The 17,744-nt window shown below is 51.9% G+C and overlaps 28 non-coding genes across 28 annotated transcripts; 23 read left to right on the plus strand and 5 right to left on the minus strand.

Annotated features, from left to right (window-relative positions):
* The first annotated feature begins 162 nt into the window (after positions 1 to 162).
* Trnag-gcc lies at positions 163 to 233 on the plus strand. Its single transcript has one exon. It is a non-coding gene; the product is annotated as a tRNA-Gly (tRNA).
* A 293-nt stretch (positions 234 to 526) lies between these two features.
* On the plus strand, positions 527 to 599 carry Trnam-cau. The gene has a single exon. It is a non-coding gene; the product is annotated as a tRNA-Met (tRNA).
* Positions 600 to 880: 281 nt separating this feature from the next.
* Trnae-uuc lies at positions 881 to 952 on the plus strand. The gene has a single exon. It is a non-coding gene; the product is annotated as a tRNA-Glu (tRNA).
* A 6,925-nt stretch (positions 953 to 7,877) lies between these two features.
* Trnag-ucc lies at positions 7,878 to 7,949 on the minus strand. Its single transcript has one exon. It is a non-coding gene; the product is annotated as a tRNA-Gly (tRNA).
* A 341-nt stretch (positions 7,950 to 8,290) lies between these two features.
* Positions 8,291 to 8,361, plus strand: Trnag-gcc. The gene has a single exon. It is a non-coding gene; the product is annotated as a tRNA-Gly (tRNA).
* Positions 8,362 to 8,654: 293 nt separating this feature from the next.
* Positions 8,655 to 8,727, plus strand: Trnam-cau. The gene has a single exon. It is a non-coding gene; the product is annotated as a tRNA-Met (tRNA).
* Positions 8,728 to 9,008: 281 nt separating this feature from the next.
* On the plus strand, positions 9,009 to 9,080 carry Trnae-uuc. Its single transcript has one exon. It is a non-coding gene; the product is annotated as a tRNA-Glu (tRNA).
* Positions 9,081 to 9,278: 198 nt separating this feature from the next.
* Trnai-aau lies at positions 9,279 to 9,352 on the plus strand. The gene has a single exon. It is a non-coding gene; the product is annotated as a tRNA-Ile (tRNA).
* Positions 9,353 to 9,938: 586 nt separating this feature from the next.
* Trnag-ucc lies at positions 9,939 to 10,010 on the minus strand. The gene has a single exon. It is a non-coding gene; the product is annotated as a tRNA-Gly (tRNA).
* Positions 10,011 to 10,351: 341 nt separating this feature from the next.
* Trnag-gcc lies at positions 10,352 to 10,422 on the plus strand. The gene has a single exon. It is a non-coding gene; the product is annotated as a tRNA-Gly (tRNA).
* Positions 10,423 to 10,715: 293 nt separating this feature from the next.
* On the plus strand, positions 10,716 to 10,788 carry Trnam-cau. Its single transcript has one exon. It is a non-coding gene; the product is annotated as a tRNA-Met (tRNA).
* Positions 10,789 to 11,069: 281 nt separating this feature from the next.
* Positions 11,070 to 11,141, plus strand: Trnae-uuc. The gene has a single exon. It is a non-coding gene; the product is annotated as a tRNA-Glu (tRNA).
* A 198-nt stretch (positions 11,142 to 11,339) lies between these two features.
* On the plus strand, positions 11,340 to 11,413 carry Trnai-aau. Its single transcript has one exon. It is a non-coding gene; the product is annotated as a tRNA-Ile (tRNA).
* A 586-nt stretch (positions 11,414 to 11,999) lies between these two features.
* Positions 12,000 to 12,071, minus strand: Trnag-ucc. The gene has a single exon. It is a non-coding gene; the product is annotated as a tRNA-Gly (tRNA).
* A 341-nt stretch (positions 12,072 to 12,412) lies between these two features.
* Trnag-gcc lies at positions 12,413 to 12,483 on the plus strand. Its single transcript has one exon. It is a non-coding gene; the product is annotated as a tRNA-Gly (tRNA).
* Positions 12,484 to 12,776: 293 nt separating this feature from the next.
* On the plus strand, positions 12,777 to 12,849 carry Trnam-cau. The gene has a single exon. It is a non-coding gene; the product is annotated as a tRNA-Met (tRNA).
* A 281-nt stretch (positions 12,850 to 13,130) lies between these two features.
* On the plus strand, positions 13,131 to 13,202 carry Trnae-uuc. The gene has a single exon. It is a non-coding gene; the product is annotated as a tRNA-Glu (tRNA).
* Positions 13,203 to 13,400: 198 nt separating this feature from the next.
* On the plus strand, positions 13,401 to 13,474 carry Trnai-aau. Its single transcript has one exon. It is a non-coding gene; the product is annotated as a tRNA-Ile (tRNA).
* A 586-nt stretch (positions 13,475 to 14,060) lies between these two features.
* On the minus strand, positions 14,061 to 14,132 carry Trnag-ucc. Its single transcript has one exon. It is a non-coding gene; the product is annotated as a tRNA-Gly (tRNA).
* A 341-nt stretch (positions 14,133 to 14,473) lies between these two features.
* On the plus strand, positions 14,474 to 14,544 carry Trnag-gcc. Its single transcript has one exon. It is a non-coding gene; the product is annotated as a tRNA-Gly (tRNA).
* Positions 14,545 to 14,837: 293 nt separating this feature from the next.
* Positions 14,838 to 14,910, plus strand: Trnam-cau. Its single transcript has one exon. It is a non-coding gene; the product is annotated as a tRNA-Met (tRNA).
* A 281-nt stretch (positions 14,911 to 15,191) lies between these two features.
* Positions 15,192 to 15,263, plus strand: Trnae-uuc. The gene has a single exon. It is a non-coding gene; the product is annotated as a tRNA-Glu (tRNA).
* Positions 15,264 to 15,461: 198 nt separating this feature from the next.
* Positions 15,462 to 15,535, plus strand: Trnai-aau. The gene has a single exon. It is a non-coding gene; the product is annotated as a tRNA-Ile (tRNA).
* Positions 15,536 to 16,121: 586 nt separating this feature from the next.
* On the minus strand, positions 16,122 to 16,193 carry Trnag-ucc. The gene has a single exon. It is a non-coding gene; the product is annotated as a tRNA-Gly (tRNA).
* Positions 16,194 to 16,534: 341 nt separating this feature from the next.
* On the plus strand, positions 16,535 to 16,605 carry Trnag-gcc. The gene has a single exon. It is a non-coding gene; the product is annotated as a tRNA-Gly (tRNA).
* A 293-nt stretch (positions 16,606 to 16,898) lies between these two features.
* Positions 16,899 to 16,971, plus strand: Trnam-cau. Its single transcript has one exon. It is a non-coding gene; the product is annotated as a tRNA-Met (tRNA).
* A 281-nt stretch (positions 16,972 to 17,252) lies between these two features.
* On the plus strand, positions 17,253 to 17,324 carry Trnae-uuc. The gene has a single exon. It is a non-coding gene; the product is annotated as a tRNA-Glu (tRNA).
* Positions 17,325 to 17,522: 198 nt separating this feature from the next.
* On the plus strand, positions 17,523 to 17,596 carry Trnai-aau. The gene has a single exon. It is a non-coding gene; the product is annotated as a tRNA-Ile (tRNA).
* Positions 17,597 to 17,744: the final 148 nt, after the last annotated feature.

Consider the following 17,744-nt stretch of genomic DNA (forward strand, 5'->3'; position numbering starts at 1 on the left):
GAGTACGCAGAGGACCGCGTTCTGGCGGCATCTTTAAGCAGTGCAGTGCAGGATTCAGCGTCTGCAGCATCTTCTCCACAGAATGCTACGGCGCTTGACGGCAGTCCCACTTTCCCTTGAGACATCTGCTCGGGAAGCAGCGTGAAGGTACCGCTGGCCCGAGCATCGGTGGTTCAGTGGTAGAATGCTCGCCTGCCACGCGGGCGGCCCGGGTTCGATTCCCGGCCGATGCATCATTTTGTTTTTTCTCCGGTAGGGGTGCTGCGTGTCTTTCGCACTCGAACTGCGTGAGCCATGAGAATGAACCGCGGGATTCCGTGTGGAAAGAACCAATCATGCAGCGCGGACGACTGCTCGTTTGGACTCCTGCGTGCTATTGTACATACTGGCGTCGGCCTAGCATCGCAAGTTGCCTGCCGCGCCGTGAATGCACGTGTAGCAACAGAAAAAATGAGCCAGGGAGTGCAGACTCTCTACCACTTGTATTCGGTACTTACCAAGATTCCAGAAGGTCTAACGATCGCCTGCCTCGGTAGCGCAGTAGGCAGCGCGTAAGTCTCATAATCTTAAGGTCGTGAGTTCGATCCTCACCCGGGGCATCTAATTTTCTGTGACTGAAGGTGGTGCTGTTGCTAGGGCGCCAACTTATTTCTTGTTTGTTATCCGCAACGTTTCAACGCTTCAGCGGGAAAATGTTTACTTCCTGTTATTGCTACATACAGCTTCCCTATTCCTCTTCTCCCAGCAGAGCATGAAGCCAAAAGCATTGCTCTGCGACGTTTGAGGTGCGCGCCTTGCCAGTCAGTATGTGCAAAGATGCTCGCAAAGAGAGCGACAATGCGACAAGCGACCGTACGAACGGTCGAATGAAACGGCCGCATCCGGTGTGGTCTAGTGGCTAGGATACCTGGCTTTCACCCAGGAGGCCCGGGTTCGATTCCCGGTACCGGAACGGAATTTTTTCCACACGAATCGTGACAAGTTTGAGCTGTCCGAGCGGCCGTTTCCCGTCCTGCTCGCAATATAGCTACTGTTTCGTGACCGTCAGCAGAATATAGACTAGGGAAGCAGACACACGACGACCATAGGAATGGTGTATGGCTTCATGCCACCTGATTCCAGCGTAGGGCTGAGCAACTGCATCTGCCGAGGCCCGTTAGCAGTCGGCCCTCGGCGGCCGTGGTGAGCGGACGTGTGGTGCTTACGTCGCCGCTGCTGCTGGCTGTTGTGGTGAGTGCCGCCTTTGCTGTACACAGTGACGTGTTATTGTTTGGACTATGTGTAGGATTCCAACATGAGTCACTTAACACGACGGGATACTTTGAAGTTTGTGTTTGATTCAAACTATGCAAGACCAAAATCGTTTGAATTAGAATCGTGGATTGAGGAAGCTTTGAAACGATCCTTTGATGACATTCTTGGAGTCCATTTATCGATAGTTAGCAGCACTGCCTATATAAAGTTTAAATCTGCCGAAATCTGTGAACAAATCATTGACTCTTGTAGTGGTCGTTTGAAGTTTAAGCATTGTGATGGGAATGTTGGAGAGGTTCTCGTGTCTCATGCAGGGTTTGGTGTCCGCACCGTTCGAATATTCGAACTACCGTTTGAAGTACCCGCGGAACACATCAACGCTGCTTTGGACAGCTATGGTAAGGTCATTAGCAATGTTGCCGAAAAGTGGTTGTCGTTCAAAGTCCCTGTTTTGAACGGTGTTCGTCAGGTCAAGATAGAGTTGAAGAGACACATCCCGTCATATCTCACTATTTGTGGATACAGGGCGATCGTTATGTACGACGGTCAACCTAGAACTTGTGCAGGTTGTGGTGCCACTGATCACGTTCGCGCTCAGTGTATGCAGCGACGAGTGACGCAATTACCACCTGGCGAAAGGACGGCAACTAACAGGATGTCGACACTGCCTCTCACGTATGTAGCGGCAGTCCGCTCGACCACGGCCGCGGCGGTGCAACCTGACGTGGTCACAGATCCCAGGGCTTCGGACACTGATCTAGATACGCCCATGGACACTTCCAGTCTGGCCGGCATCGCTGTTCCTACTACAGAAGTACCGGTGGCCAGTAGCATCCCGGCGGTTCCGTCTTTAGACAGCCACCAAGAGGTTGCTCACTCCCAGGAAGCTCACACTGGTCGCCACGTTAACAGCAATATGGATCCCATTTCAGTTCCGAATGCACTTCCTCCTGCACAGGACTCCACTTCTTCCTCGTCGGCTGCAGAACTTCAAAGAGTCGAAACTTCTCCCAAGAAACACAAGAAAAGGAGGATCGCCCACAAAGATGCCGCCCACACCGCACCACCTTTGCGCGAAAAAGGGGCGCAAATTGCCCGTTCCTTGCCTGACGTCTCTCTTGACGACCCCACTGAACAGCCGCTGCATGAGACCCCACAGGTCTCGGACGTCTCCGTGCCCCACCCCGATGGTGACGGCCAGGTCGCTGCGAACGAGGAACAGCACCCTCGTGAGGACCTCAGGGATACCCCCGAACATCAATCTCAACATGATCAGGGCTCAATTGGCGAGGTGGCCGCTGTTCATGTGGTCAATTGGGCAGATGACACTGACGATGTAATAATGGACCAGAGCCTGTCTGTGGTAGGGCCATCTCCAGGAAATTTACCCGCATTACCGGTCGGCGACTTAAGTACGACACGACCTGCCTCAAAACACCCGACGGGGGACGATGATTACCTATCTGATACCTACTAAAGGTTATAATTTTCTGTGCTTCTGCATATCTACTTTGCTTTTTTCTCTTTCTGCCAACATTTAGCAGTTCATGCAATCCTACCAGGATTATAAGTTAGCTACAATTAACGTTAATAGAATTACTTCTGTACAGAAGCTCTCTAGCTTTCGTGATTATTTATACAGCTGCGATGCTGATATTGTGCTGTTGCAGGAGGTCGATGATAAATTTCAGCCTGACATTCCTGGCTACCAATTACTCAAAAACACCACCCCAGACAGTTCTTCAGGTACCGCTCTATTAACCAAAGTGGGCGTGGCCGTCTCCGACGTTGAACGACTCGAAAATGGCAGGGGTATAGCGTGCCTTATCAACGGCATTAGATTTGTTAATGTATATGCCCCTTCCGGGAATCAGAATAGAACGAGACGAGCTCAGTTCTTTGCCACTGACTTATTATATCTTTTGCGCCGCAGCCGGGAGGACGTGGTTATCGGAGGCGATTTTAATTGTGTTTTGAAGCCAAAGGACCAATGGCCGAACTTTAATGGATGTGCTACTCTCGGCGAAACAGTACGTCAATTAGAGCTGGAGGATACGTGGGAAATAACACACGGGGAACAACGGTGCTTCACGTACCATACTGCACAAATGGCCAGCCGCCTCGACAGGATCTACGTGGGGAAAAACCTGCGAGAGCGGGTATCTTCCTCGGAAACCTGGCCCCTGTATTTTTCGGACCATTTAGCTTACCATTGTATCATTCGTATGGCGCGCCAGCAAACTTTCCGTGGTCGGACAGGATGGAAACTTAACGTCAGTATTCTCAGGGAACAGGAGTTACGAGACCGTCTACAAGAAGCCTGGGAAATTTGTTTACGTCGACGACCAACATTCCCATCGGTAACGCAGTGGTGGTGCCGTTGTGCAAAACCTAGGCTTATTCGTTGTTTGAAGGCGTATAGTTCTGACAGGAGCCGGATGCAGAAAGAGACTTTTGAATTTTATTTTCGCTGTCTCCGTGACTTGTATTCTGAAGCACATGTCACGCAGGAACAATTTCTTCAGATTAAACGGATCAAATCAAAGTTGACGCTCCTCAAACGCAGGCAAATGGAAGGCGTTAAAATCCGTTCGCGAGATAGCGCCGGCACTTCTGACGAACAACCATCCGCCTTCCACCTAGGGACAGAGCAACGCCGCGCACGACAAACATTGATTACCCGCTTACGAACTGAAGACGGTACCTTTGTGACGACCCAGGCTGAAATTAAGGAGTCTCTAACGGACTACTACGAGCGACTATACAGAGCACAACCAGCCGATGATGCGGCAATCGCGGCGATGCATGCATATCTTCCGACAACGCTCGATGAGGACGACAGGCAATTGTTGATCAGTGATGTCACCGCGGTGGAGATTCGGGAGGCGCTGAGCAGGGCTCAGGCCAACAAATCGCCCGGCATTGATGGTCTGCCGATTGAATTTTATAAGCAGTTCTGGGACCTCCTCGAACATTGTTTTGTTTGCATCTGCAATGAACTGCGCGCCGGCCAACAGTTACCAGATGGTTTCAATGACAGCCTGATCGTTTTGGTCCCAAAAGAATACCCCCATCAGGATATTGCCAAATTCCGCCCTATCTCCCTGTTGAACTCTGACTACAAGATTGTGGCCCGCGTCATAGCAGGTAGACTTAAACATGTCCTTGCAAAAATTATACATCACAGCCAGGCAGCAGCGGTCCCGGGCCGCACGATCTTTAAATGTCTTGCCGATTACAGGGAGCTCGTTTCGTTTACTGCAATCACACGCCCGGAAGCAGCAATCTTGGCTTTAGATCAATGTCAGGCCTTTGATCGGATCCTGCATCGCTACCTCTTACACACCATGAACCACTTAGGATTTGGTGACGGCTTTACTGCAATGGTCAGCAACATGTACACCTCGGCCACTTCTCAGATCATCGTCAATGGTCAATTCACCCGGCGGATTCCGATTCAGCGGTCAATCAGACAGGGCTGTCCCATGTCCATGTGTCTCTTCGTGATCGCAATTGAGCCACTTGTAAGGATGCTGAATTGTAACCTTCCAGGTTTAAACCTGTATTCCAGCACCCTCAAATGCATTGCGTACGCCGACGATGTGGGTGTCATTGTGCGTTCGGAACAAGACCTCACGGCCGTTAGGAATAGTATCACCGATTACGAGCGAGCCTCCGGTTCTCAGCTAAACTATGGAAAGACTTGCCTCCTGCCTATAGGCAGTGGATTTCGCACAGACGCCCCTTTGCCGTACAGAAGATGTGCGACTCTCAAACTTCTTGGTATCAAGATGAGCAGTTGCCCCCTACGAACAACGGTAGACAATTGGAAACATCTTTTGGCTATGTCTCGGGGCTGCTTACAGTATCATAAAGGCAGAGAACAGGACTTATTGCAGAGAGTTCATTTCGTTAATACCATGATTCTCTCGAAAATTTGGTATGTCGGGCAAATACTTCCTGTGGTCGACAGTGTTGCGAGGAAAATTATGTCGGCAGTAGGTTGGTACATCTGGAGGGGTGACATCTTCAAGGTGGGCATCAATGTCATCACTCTCCCACCAGACAAAGGCGGCCTCGGCCTGACGGATGTTCAAACCAAATGTAAGGCACTCTTGATCCGGCGTACACTGCAGCTCTGCCACGAATATCCTGACAGCGCGCTGAGTATGGCCATACGCACATTTCAGCCTCAGACTATGCACATCCCCATCAACCTTCGGGAAACGCATTTCAAAGCAAACCACATTAGGATGTTTCTTTTGGAAAGTAGTTATCTCCAAATGAAATCGAGAGTCCCGCTACGTGCCCTTACCACTGCCAACCTCTACCGGCTACTGAACGACACAGGCAGGGTCAACCGCATGGAACTGAAGTATCCCTCTAAAGACTGGGCTCTAATCTGGAAGACTATACATAACAAAGTGCTAGATACCGGTATTCGATCACTGTGGTATAAAGTTGTTAATGAAACTCTACCCACAGCCGAAAAACTTCATAAAATACATTTGTCAGCTACTGACAAATGTAGGGAGTGCGGCCTTGTCGACACTTTGCAACACAGATGTGTTTGTGGTGCGAACAGTCTTATTTGGGAATGGTGTAGAATGACCATGGCTTTGATCTGCCGCACGGCACGACGGCACATCTCTCTTACGTCCGTGCTCCAACCCGACGACGCGTACTACCCCACAACCAAGGCAAACACCTGGACGTGGTTGGCTGGACACACCCTATGTTACTTGCTTGGCGCCCAGGAGGGGCGTTCATACCTGGACTACAGATTATACCTCGCCACACAGGCACAACTGCTAATGCAGGATGTCAAACATAGGCAAAAGTTTGCAAATTATATCTTCGCGCTCCAAATCACGACCCTGTAAACGAATTCAGTAAGGTTTCTTCCACGGCCACGTATATATCCACCTTCTCAAATATAAATGAAAATCTCAATAAATAAATTACAACTAAAAAAAAAAACAAATATGTCCAACGACAACAATGAAACAACGAAAAAGAAGAAAAGGAACAAAGTCGACACTCATGGTGTCTGCAGTAGTCACTGATTGGGAATGTTCATGCTTGGTGTTTTAAATGTTTTGTTTAACCTAGCCCTTCGTCTCCGTTAATTCAGCAGGAATTTGATTTACATTCTCCCAACATGGATGGTGAAGCTGACCATTCGTTTGGACGTGGTGTCCACTGGGTTTTTCGTTTATGTTTTATGTTTGCAAACTTACATGGAAGATGTATCCGTTTCACTCAACTGCGAACATTACTTGCTTCTTTATTTATTTGACGTCGACGAGGGAAGATGAAACAGGTTTTATTTCTTCATTTTTTTCTTTCCTTCTTCTTCAAATCATTCCGCGGCAACATGGATTTCATCATTTCTCTTTTCCACATTCGTATGCAGAGCGCAGTTTTTGGCGCCTGAGTCGTTCGGAGCTAAGAGAAGGCGACTTGGGAAACCACACAGCAAAAATGGAATATATCAGACTAGTCCAAGCCATCGCTTGGGGAAGCCAAAGGCATAACAAACTTTCGAGAAGACGAGCTTTGCATGACGTCGGCACCCTGCAACTCCGCATGCAGTAATATCAATAAACAGTATTAACAGAAACAAAAATAAAAACAAAAAGAACAAAAAAAAAACAAAAAAACAACAAAAATAAAACAAAAAAAACAATACAAAAAAATTTTCACTATCACTTCAAACACAAAGGAATCAAAATATAACAACTATACATTTCAGAATATCCACAGCGAAATAGCATCACAAGAGTATAGCATCGAAGCTAGCCGAAGAAGGCAAAAAAGGTGAGCGAATGGATGGGCTGTATGGGGAGATGGGAGGCCCAAAAAAAAAAAAAAAAAAAAAAAAAAAGAAAAAAAAAAAAAAAAAAAAAAAAAAAAAAAAAAAAAAAAACAAAAATAAAAAAAAAAAGAAAAAAAAAAAAAAAAAAAAAAAAAAAAAGTTGGTTAGAGCGTCGTGCTAATAACGCGAAGGTCGTGGGTTCGATCCCCCCACGGGCCACTTCTCTTTTACTACTGCGAAAAGGCAGCGCCGATTTCAGCTGGCGAGTGTGATGACCAAATGATCATCACCCTGCGTGGAAGTTGACAGAGGATCCGAACCCGACTCGTCGGGAAGCACTACAGCATTCACTCGGCAATGGCCATAATATCTTGAATACACTGGTTAGAGAAAATGAAAGAAAATGTCCGATTGCCGATGCGTAACAACTTTGGCCCTTGTCAGTACTTGGGCGGGTGAGCGCATGGGAACACAGGGCAGTATTGGCAGTTTTACTTCCTATTTTTGTTTCTCCTTTGTTTTCGGAGCTACAGCCCGATTCGGCCAGGGAGACGCCACCGTGAAATGAAGGGGGCGTGCTGTGTGTCCATCGCCTCGCCTCGCCTCTCCTTACCTCTCTCAGTCGTTTCTCGTGCTTGTCGTTTTGATATAGGCCGATTTGAGAGCGTCAGCTCTCGCGTCAGCTGAGCAAAATCGAGACAAGTCGAGACACACTAAGGGCTGGTATGCAGCGAGTAAGAGGGCGAAAAAACAATAGTTTAAGAGCGCGTGGCAAAAGTACTCATACGCGAAATTAAAAGCCTGCTGCGGTGGCCGGGAATCGAACCCGGATCAACTGCTTGGAAGGCAACTATGCTGACCATTACACCACCACCGCACAAGCGAGCGCCCCGCCACCGCGCTGAGTCGGCTTCCCGCCTGTCGGCAGCGGCCGAAGGTGATCGTACCCGGCAGGCGCATTTCGAGGCAGGCTAGGGGAGCACATCCAGACGCATTCGGACAGCGTATCCGCGCACATTTCGCATCCTTTGGCAAGAGTCGGCGCCGGCGGCGCAAGAGTACGCAGAGGACCGCGTTCTGGCGGCATCTTTAAGCAGTGCAGTGCAGGATTCAGCGTCTGCAGCATCTTCTCCACAGAATGCTACGGCGCTTGACGGCAGTCCCACTTTCCCTTGAGACATCTGCTCGGGAAGCAGCGTGAAGGTACCGCTGGCCCGAGCATCGGTGGTTCAGTGGTAGAATGCTCGCCTGCCACGCGGGCGGCCCGGGTTCGATTCCCGGCCGATGCATCATTTTGTTTTTTCTCCGGTAGGGGTGCTGCGTGTCTTTCGCACTCGAACTGCGTGAGCCATGAGAATGAACCGCGGGATTCCGTGTGGAAAGAACCAATCATGCAGCGCGGACGACTGCTCGTTTGGACTCCTGCGTGCTATTGTACATACTGGCGTCGGCCTAGCATCGCAAGTTGCCTGCCGCGCCGTGAATGCACGTGTAGCAACAGAAAAAATGAGCCAGGGAGTGCAGACTCTCTACCACTTGTATTCGGTACTTACCAAGATTCCAGAAGGTCTAACGATCGCCTGCCTCGGTAGCGCAGTAGGCAGCGCGTAAGTCTCATAATCTTAAGGTCGTGAGTTCGATCCTCACCCGGGGCATCTAATTTTCTGTGACTGAAGGTGGTGCTGTTGCTAGGGCGCCAACTTATTTCTTGTTTGTTATCCGCAACGTTTCAACGCTTCAGCGGGAAAATGTTTACTTCCTGTTATTGCTACATACAGCTTCCCTATTCCTCTTCTCCCAGCAGAGCATGAAGCCAAAAGCATTGCTCTGCGACGTTTGAGGTGCGCGCCTTGCCAGTCAGTATGTGCAAAGATGCTCGCAAAGAGAGCGACAATGCGACAAGCGACCGTACGAACGGTCGAATGAAACGGCCGCATCCGGTGTGGTCTAGTGGCTAGGATACCTGGCTTTCACCCAGGAGGCCCGGGTTCGATTCCCGGTACCGGAACGGAATTTTTTCCACACGAATCGTGACAAGTTTGAGCTGTCCGAGCGGCCGTTTCCCGTCCTGCTCGCAATATAGCTACTGTTTCGTGACCGTCAGCAGAATATAGACTAGGGAAGCAGACACACGACGACCATAGGAATGGTGTATGGCTTCATGCCACCTGATTCCAGCGTAGGGCTGAGCAACTGCATCTGCCGAGGCCCGTTAGCTCAGTTGGTTAGAGCGTCGTGCTAATAACGCGAAGGTCGTGGGTTCGATCCCCCCACGGGCCACTTCTCTTTTACTACTGCGAAAAGGCAGCGCCGATTTCAGCTGGCGAGTGTGATGACCAAATGATCATCACCCTGCGTGGAAGTTGACAGAGGATCCGAACCCGACTCGTCGGGAAGCACTACAGCATTCACTCGGCAATGGCCATAATATCTTGAATACACTGGTTAGAGAAAATGAAAGAAAATGTCCGATTGCCGATGCGTAACAACTTTGGCCCTTGTCAGTACTTGGGCGGGTGAGCGCATGGGAACACAGGGCAGTATTGGCAGTTTTACTTCCTATTTTTGTTTCTCCTTTGTTTTCGGAGCTACAGCCCGATTCGGCCAGGGAGACGCCACCGTGAAATGAAGGGGGCGTGCTGTGTGTCCATCGCCTCGCCTCGCCTCTCCTTACCTCTCTCAGTCGTTTCTCGTGCTTGTCGTTTTGATATAGGCCGATTTGAGAGCGTCAGCTCTCGCGTCAGCTGAGCAAAGTCGAGACAAGTCGAGACACACTAAGGGCTGGTATGCAGCGAGTAAGAGGGCGAAAAAACAATAGTTTAAGAGCGCGTGGCAAAAGTACTCATACGCGAAATTAAAAGCCTGCTGCGGTGGCCGGGAATCGAACCCGGATCAACTGCTTGGAAGGCAACTATGCTGACCATTACACCACCACCGCACAAGCGAGCGCCCCGCCACCGCGCTGAGTCGGCTTCCCGCCTGTCGGCAGCGGCCGAAGGTGATCGTACCCGGCAGGCGCATTTCGAGGCAGGCTAGGGGAGCACATCCAGACGCATTCGGACAGCGTATCCGCGCACATTTCGCATCCTTTGGCAAGAGTCGGCGCCGGCGGCGCAAGAGTACGCAGAGGACCGCGTTCTGGCGGCATCTTTAAGCAGTGCAGTGCAGGATTCAGCGTCTGCAGCATCTTCTCCACAGAATGCTACGGCGCTTGACGGCAGTCCCACTTTCCCTTGAGACATCTGCTCGGGAAGCAGCGTGAAGGTACCGCTGGCCCGAGCATCGGTGGTTCAGTGGTAGAATGCTCGCCTGCCACGCGGGCGGCCCGGGTTCGATTCCCGGCCGATGCATCATTTTGTTTTTTCTCCGGTAGGGGTGCTGCGTGTCTTTCGCACTCGAACTGCGTGAGCCATGAGAATGAACCGCGGGATTCCGTGTGGAAAGAACCAATCATGCAGCGCGGACGACTGCTCGTTTGGACTCCTGCGTGCTATTGTACATACTGGCGTCGGCCTAGCATCGCAAGTTGCCTGCCGCGCCGTGAATGCACGTGTAGCAACAGAAAAAATGAGCCAGGGAGTGCAGACTCTCTACCACTTGTATTCGGTACTTACCAAGATTCCAGAAGGTCTAACGATCGCCTGCCTCGGTAGCGCAGTAGGCAGCGCGTAAGTCTCATAATCTTAAGGTCGTGAGTTCGATCCTCACCCGGGGCATCTAATTTTCTGTGACTGAAGGTGGTGCTGTTGCTAGGGCGCCAACTTATTTCTTGTTTGTTATCCGCAACGTTTCAACGCTTCAGCGGGAAAATGTTTACTTCCTGTTATTGCTACATACAGCTTCCCTATTCCTCTTCTCCCAGCAGAGCATGAAGCCAAAAGCATTGCTCTGCGACGTTTGAGGTGCGCGCCTTGCCAGTCAGTATGTGCAAAGATGCTCGCAAAGAGAGCGACAATGCGACAAGCGACCGTACGAACGGTCGAATGAAACGGCCGCATCCGGTGTGGTCTAGTGGCTAGGATACCTGGCTTTCACCCAGGAGGCCCGGGTTCGATTCCCGGTACCGGAACGGAATTTTTTCCACACGAATCGTGACAAGTTTGAGCTGTCCGAGCGGCCGTTTCCCGTCCTGCTCGCAATATAGCTACTGTTTCGTGACCGTCAGCAGAATATAGACTAGGGAAGCAGACACACGACGACCATAGGAATGGTGTATGGCTTCATGCCACCTGATTCCAGCGTAGGGCTGAGCAACTGCATCTGCCGAGGCCCGTTAGCTCAGTTGGTTAGAGCGTCGTGCTAATAACGCGAAGGTCGTGGGTTCGATCCCCCCACGGGCCACTTCTCTTTTACTACTGCGAAAAGGCAGCGCCGATTTCAGCTGGCGAGTGTGATGACCAAATGATCATCACCCTGCGTGGAAGTTGACAGAGGATCCGAACCCGACTCGTCGGGAAGCACTACAGCATTCACTCGGCAATGGCCATAATATCTTGAATACACTGGTTAGAGAAAATGAAAGAAAATGTCCGATTGCCGATGCGTAACAACTTTGGCCCTTGTCAGTACTTGGGCGGGTGAGCGCATGGGAACACAGGGCAGTATTGGCAGTTTTACTTCCTATTTTTGTTTCTCCTTTGTTTTCGGAGCTACAGCCCGATTCGGCCAGGGAGACGCCACCGTGAAATGAAGGGGGCGTGCTGTGTGTCCATCGCCTCGCCTCGCCTCTCCTTACCTCTCTCAGTCGTTTCTCGTGCTTGTCGTTTTGATATAGGCCGATTTGAGAGCGTCAGCTCTCGCGTCAGCTGAGCAAAGTCGAGACAAGTCGAGACACACTAAGGGCTGGTATGCAGCGAGTAAGAGGGCGAAAAAACAATAGTTTAAGAGCGCGTGGCAAAAGTACTCATACGCGAAATTAAAAGCCTGCTGCGGTGGCCGGGAATCGAACCCGGATCAACTGCTTGGAAGGCAACTATGCTGACCATTACACCACCACCGCACAAGCGAGCGCCCCGCCACCGCGCTGAGTCGGCTTCCCGCCTGTCGGCAGCGGCCGAAGGTGATCGTACCCGGCAGGCGCATTTCGAGGCAGGCTAGGGGAGCACATCCAGACGCATTCGGACAGCGTATCCGCGCACATTTCGCATCCTTTGGCAAGAGTCGGCGCCGGCGGCGCAAGAGTACGCAGAGGACCGCGTTCTGGCGGCATCTTTAAGCAGTGCAGTGCAGGATTCAGCGTCTGCAGCATCTTCTCCACAGAATGCTACGGCGCTTGACGGCAGTCCCACTTTCCCTTGAGACATCTGCTCGGGAAGCAGCGTGAAGGTACCGCTGGCCCGAGCATCGGTGGTTCAGTGGTAGAATGCTCGCCTGCCACGCGGGCGGCCCGGGTTCGATTCCCGGCCGATGCATCATTTTGTTTTTTCTCCGGTAGGGGTGCTGCGTGTCTTTCGCACTCGAACTGCGTGAGCCATGAGAATGAACCGCGGGATTCCGTGTGGAAAGAACCAATCATGCAGCGCGGACGACTGCTCGTTTGGACTCCTGCGTGCTATTGTACATACTGGCGTCGGCCTAGCATCGCAAGTTGCCTGCCGCGCCGTGAATGCACGTGTAGCAACAGAAAAAATGAGCCAGGGAGTGCAGACTCTCTACCACTTGTATTCGGTACTTACCAAGATTCCAGAAGGTCTAACGATCGCCTGCCTCGGTAGCGCAGTAGGCAGCGCGTAAGTCTCATAATCTTAAGGTCGTGAGTTCGATCCTCACCCGGGGCATCTAATTTTCTGTGACTGAAGGTGGTGCTGTTGCTAGGGCGCCAACTTATTTCTTGTTTGTTATCCGCAACGTTTCAACGCTTCAGCGGGAAAATGTTTACTTCCTGTTATTGCTACATACAGCTTCCCTATTCCTCTTCTCCCAGCAGAGCATGAAGCCAAAAGCATTGCTCTGCGACGTTTGAGGTGCGCGCCTTGCCAGTCAGTATGTGCAAAGATGCTCGCAAAGAGAGCGACAATGCGACAAGCGACCGTACGAACGGTCGAATGAAACGGCCGCATCCGGTGTGGTCTAGTGGCTAGGATACCTGGCTTTCACCCAGGAGGCCCGGGTTCGATTCCCGGTACCGGAACGGAATTTTTTCCACACGAATCGTGACAAGTTTGAGCTGTCCGAGCGGCCGTTTCCCGTCCTGCTCGCAATATAGCTACTGTTTCGTGACCGTCAGCAGAATATAGACTAGGGAAGCAGACACACGACGACCATAGGAATGGTGTATGGCTTCATGCCACCTGATTCCAGCGTAGGGCTGAGCAACTGCATCTGCCGAGGCCCGTTAGCTCAGTTGGTTAGAGCGTCGTGCTAATAACGCGAAGGTCGTGGGTTCGATCCCCCCACGGGCCACTTCTCTTTTACTACTGCGAAAAGGCAGCGCCGATTTCAGCTGGCGAGTGTGATGACCAAATGATCATCACCCTGCGTGGAAGTTGACAGAGGATCCGAACCCGACTCGTCGGGAAGCACTACAGCATTCACTCGGCAATGGCCATAATATCTTGAATACACTGGTTAGAGAAAATGAAAGAAAATGTCCGATTTCCGATGCGTAACAACTTTGGCCCTTGTCAGTACTTGGGCGGGTGAGCGCATGGGAACACAGGGCAGTATTGGCAGTTTTACTTCCTATTTTTGTTTCTCCTTTGTTTTCGGAGCTACAGCCCGATTCGGCCAGGGAGACGCCACCGTGAAATGAAGGGGGCGTGCTGTGTGTCCATCGCCTCGCCTCGCCTCTCCTTACCTCTCTCAGTCGTTTCTCGTGCTTGTCGTTTTGATATAGGCCGATTTGAGAGCGTCAGCTCTCGCGTCAGCTGAGCAAAGTCGAGACAAGTCGAGACACACTAAGGGCTGGTATGCAGCGAGTAAGAGGGCGAAAAAACAATAGTTTAAGAGCGCATGGCAAAAGTACTCATACGCGAAATTAAAAGCCTGCTGCGGTGGCCGGGAATCGAACCCGGATCAACTGCTTGGAAGGCAACTATGCTGACCATTACACCACCACCGCACAAGCGAGCGCCCCGCCACCGCGCTGACTCGGCTTCCCGCCTGTCGGCAGCGGCCGAAGGTGATCGTACCCGGCAGGCGCATTTCGAGGCAGGCTAGGGGAGCACATCCAGACGCATTCGGACAGCGTATCCGCGCACATTTCGCATCCTTTGGCAAGAGTCGGCGCCGGCGGCGCAAGAGTACGCAGAGGACCGCGTTCTGGCGGCATCTTTAAGCAGTGCAGTGCAGGATTCAGCGTCTGCAGCATCTTCTCCACAGAATGCTACGGCGCTTGACGGCAGTCCCACTTTCCCTTGAGACATCTGCTCGGGAAGCAGCGTGAAGGTACCGCTGGCCCGAGCATCGGTGGTTCAGTGGTAGAATGCTCGCCTGCCACGCGGGCGGCCCGGGTTCGATTCCCGGCCGATGCATCATTTTGTTTTTTCTCCGGTAGGGGTGCTGCGTGTCTTTCGCACTCGAACTGCGTGAGCCATGAGAATGAACCGCGGGATTCCGTGTGGAAAGAACCAATCATGCAGCGCGGACGACTGCTCGTTTGGACTCCTGCGTGCTATTGTACATACTGGCGTCGGCCTAGCATCGCAAGTTGCCTGCCGCGCCGTGAATGCACGTGTAGCAACAGAAAAAATGAGCCAGGGAGTGCAGACTCTCTACCACTTGTATTCGGTACTTACCAAGATTCCAGAAGGTCTAACGATCGCCTGCCTCGGTAGCGCAGTAGGCAGCGCGTAAGTCTCATAATCTTAAGGTCGTGAGTTCGATCCTCACCCGGGGCATCTAATTTTCTGTGACTGAAGGTGGTGCTGTTGCTAGGGCGCCAACTTATTTCTTGTTTGTTATCCGCAACGTTTCAACGCTTCAGCGGGAAAATGTTTACTTCCTGTTATTGCTACATACAGCTTCCCTATTCCTCTTCTCCCAGCAGAGCATGAAGCCAAAAGCATTGCTCTGCGACGTTTGAGGTGCGCGCCTTGCCAGTCAGTATGTGCAAAGATGCACGCAAAGAGAGCGACAATGCGACAAGCGACCGTACGAACGGTCGAATGAAACGGCCGCATCCGGTGTGGTCTAGTGGCTAGGATACCTGGCTTTCACCCAGGAGGCCCGGGTTCGATTCCCGGTACCGGAACGGAATTTTTTCCACACGAATCGTGACAAGTTTGAGCTGTCCGAGCGGCCGTTTCCCGTCCTGCTCGCAATATAGCTACTGTTTCGTGACCGTCAGCAGAATATAGACTAGGGAAGCAGACACACGACGACCATAGGAATGGTGTATGGCTTCATGCCACCTGATTCCAGCGTAGGGCTGAGCAACTGCATCTGCCGAGGCCCGTTAGCTCAGTTGGTTAGAGCGTCGTGCTAATAACGCGAAGGTCGTGGGTTCGATCCCCCCACGGGCCACTTCTCTTTTACTACTGCGAAAAGGCAGCGCCGATTTCAGCTGGCGAGTGTGATGACCAAATGATCATCACCCTGCGTGGAAGTTGACAGAGGATCCGAACCCGACTCGTCGGGAAGCACTACAGCATTCACTCGGCAATGGCCATAATATCTTGAATACACTGGTTAGAGAAAATGAAAGAAAATGTCCGATTGCCGATGCGTAACAACTTTGGCCCTTGTCAGTACTTGGGCGGGTGAGCGCATGGGAACACAGGGCAGTATTGGCAGTTTTACTTCCTATTTTTGTTTCTCCTTTGTTTTCGGAGCTACAGCCCGATTCGGCCAGGGAGACGCCACCGTGAAATGAAGGGGGCGTGCTGTGTGTCCATCGCCTCGCCTCGCCTCTCCTTACCTCTCTCAGTCGTTTCTCGTGCTTGTCGTTTTGATATAGGCCGATTTGAGAGCGTCAGCTCTCGCGTCAGCTGAGCAAAGTCGAGACAAGTCGAGACACACTAAGGGCTGGTATGCAGCGAGTAAGACGGCGAAAAAACAATAGTTTAAGAGCGCGTGGCAAAAGTACTCATACGCGAAATTAAAAGCCTGCTGCGGTGGCCGGGAATCGAACCCGGATCAACTGCTTGGAAGGCAACTATGCTGACCATTACACCACCACCGCACAAGCGAGCGCCCCGCCACCGCGCTGAGTCGGCTTCCCGCCTGTCGGCAGCGGCCGAAGGTGATCGTACCCGGCAGGCGCATTTCGAGGCAGGCTAGGGGAGCACATCCAGACGCATTCGGACAGCGTATCCGCGCACATTTCGCATCCTTTGGCAAGAGTCGGCGCCGGCGGCGCAAGAGTACGCAGAGGACCGCGTTCTGGCGGCATCTTTAAGCAGTGCAGTGCAGGATTCAGCGTCTGCAGCATCTTCTCCACAGAATGCTACGGCGCTTGACGGCAGTCCCACTTTCCCTTGAGACATCTGCTCGGGAAGCAGCGTGAAGGTACCGCTGGCCCGAGCATCGGTGGTTCAGTGGTAGAATGCTCGCCTGCCACGCGGGCGGCCCGGGTTCGATTCCCGGCCGATGCATCATTTTGTTTTTTCTCCGGTAGGGGTGCTGCGTGTCTTTCGCACTCGAACTGCGTGAGCCATGAGAATGAACCGCGGGATTCCGTGTGGAAAGAACCAATCATGCAGCGCGGACGACTGCTCGTTTGGACTCCTGCGTGCTATTGTACATACTGGCGTCGGCCTAGCATCGCAAGTTGCCTGCCGCGCCGTGAATGCACGTGTAGCAACAGAAAAAATGAGCCAGGGAGTGCAGACTCTCTACCACTTGTATTCGGTACTTACCAAGATTCCAGAAGGTCTAACGATCGCCTGCCTCGGTAGCGCAGTAGGCAGCGCGTAAGTCTCATAATCTTAAGGTCGTGAGTTCGATCCTCACCCGGGGCATCTAATTTTCTGTGACTGAAGGTGGTGCTGTTGCTAGGGCGCCAACTTATTTCTTGTTTGTTATCCGCAACGTTTCAACGCTTCAGCGGGAAAATGTTTACTTCCTGTTATTGCTACATACAGCTTCCCTATTCCTCTTCTCCCAGCAGAGCATGAAGCCAAAAGCATTGCTCTGCGACGTTTGAGGTGCGCGCCTTGCCAGTCAGTATGTGCAAAGATGCTCGCAAAGAGAGCGACAATGCGACAAGCGACCGTACGAACGGTCGAATGAAACGGCCGCATCCGGTGTGGTCTAGTGGCTAGGATACCTGGCTTTCACCCAGGAGGCCCGGGTTCGATTCCCGGTACCGGAACGGAATTTTTTCCACACGAATCGTGACAAGTTTGAGCTGTCCGAGCGGCCGTTTCCCGTCCTGCTCGCAATATAGCTACTGTTTCGTGACCGTCAGCAGAATATAGACTAGGGAAGCAGACACACGACGACCATAGGAATGGTGTATGGCTTCATGCCACCTGATTCCAGCGTAGGGCTGAGCAACTGCATCTGCCGAGGCCCGTTAGCTCAGTTGGTTAGAGCGTCGTGCTAATAACGCGAAGGTCGTGGGTTCGATCCCCCCACGGGCCACTTCTCTTTTACTACTGCGAAGAGGCAGCGCCGATTTCAGCTGGCGAGTGTGATGACCAAATGATCATCACCCTGCGTGGAAGTTGACAGAGGATCCGAACCCGACTCGTCGGGAAGCACTACAGCATTCACTCGGCAATGGCCATAA

This window comes from Schistocerca americana, unplaced genomic scaffold (assembly GCF_021461395.2).
Source record: "Schistocerca americana isolate TAMUIC-IGC-003095 unplaced genomic scaffold, iqSchAmer2.1 HiC_scaffold_241, whole genome shotgun sequence".
Classification (NCBI taxonomy): domain Eukaryota; kingdom Metazoa; phylum Arthropoda; class Insecta; order Orthoptera; family Acrididae; genus Schistocerca; species Schistocerca americana.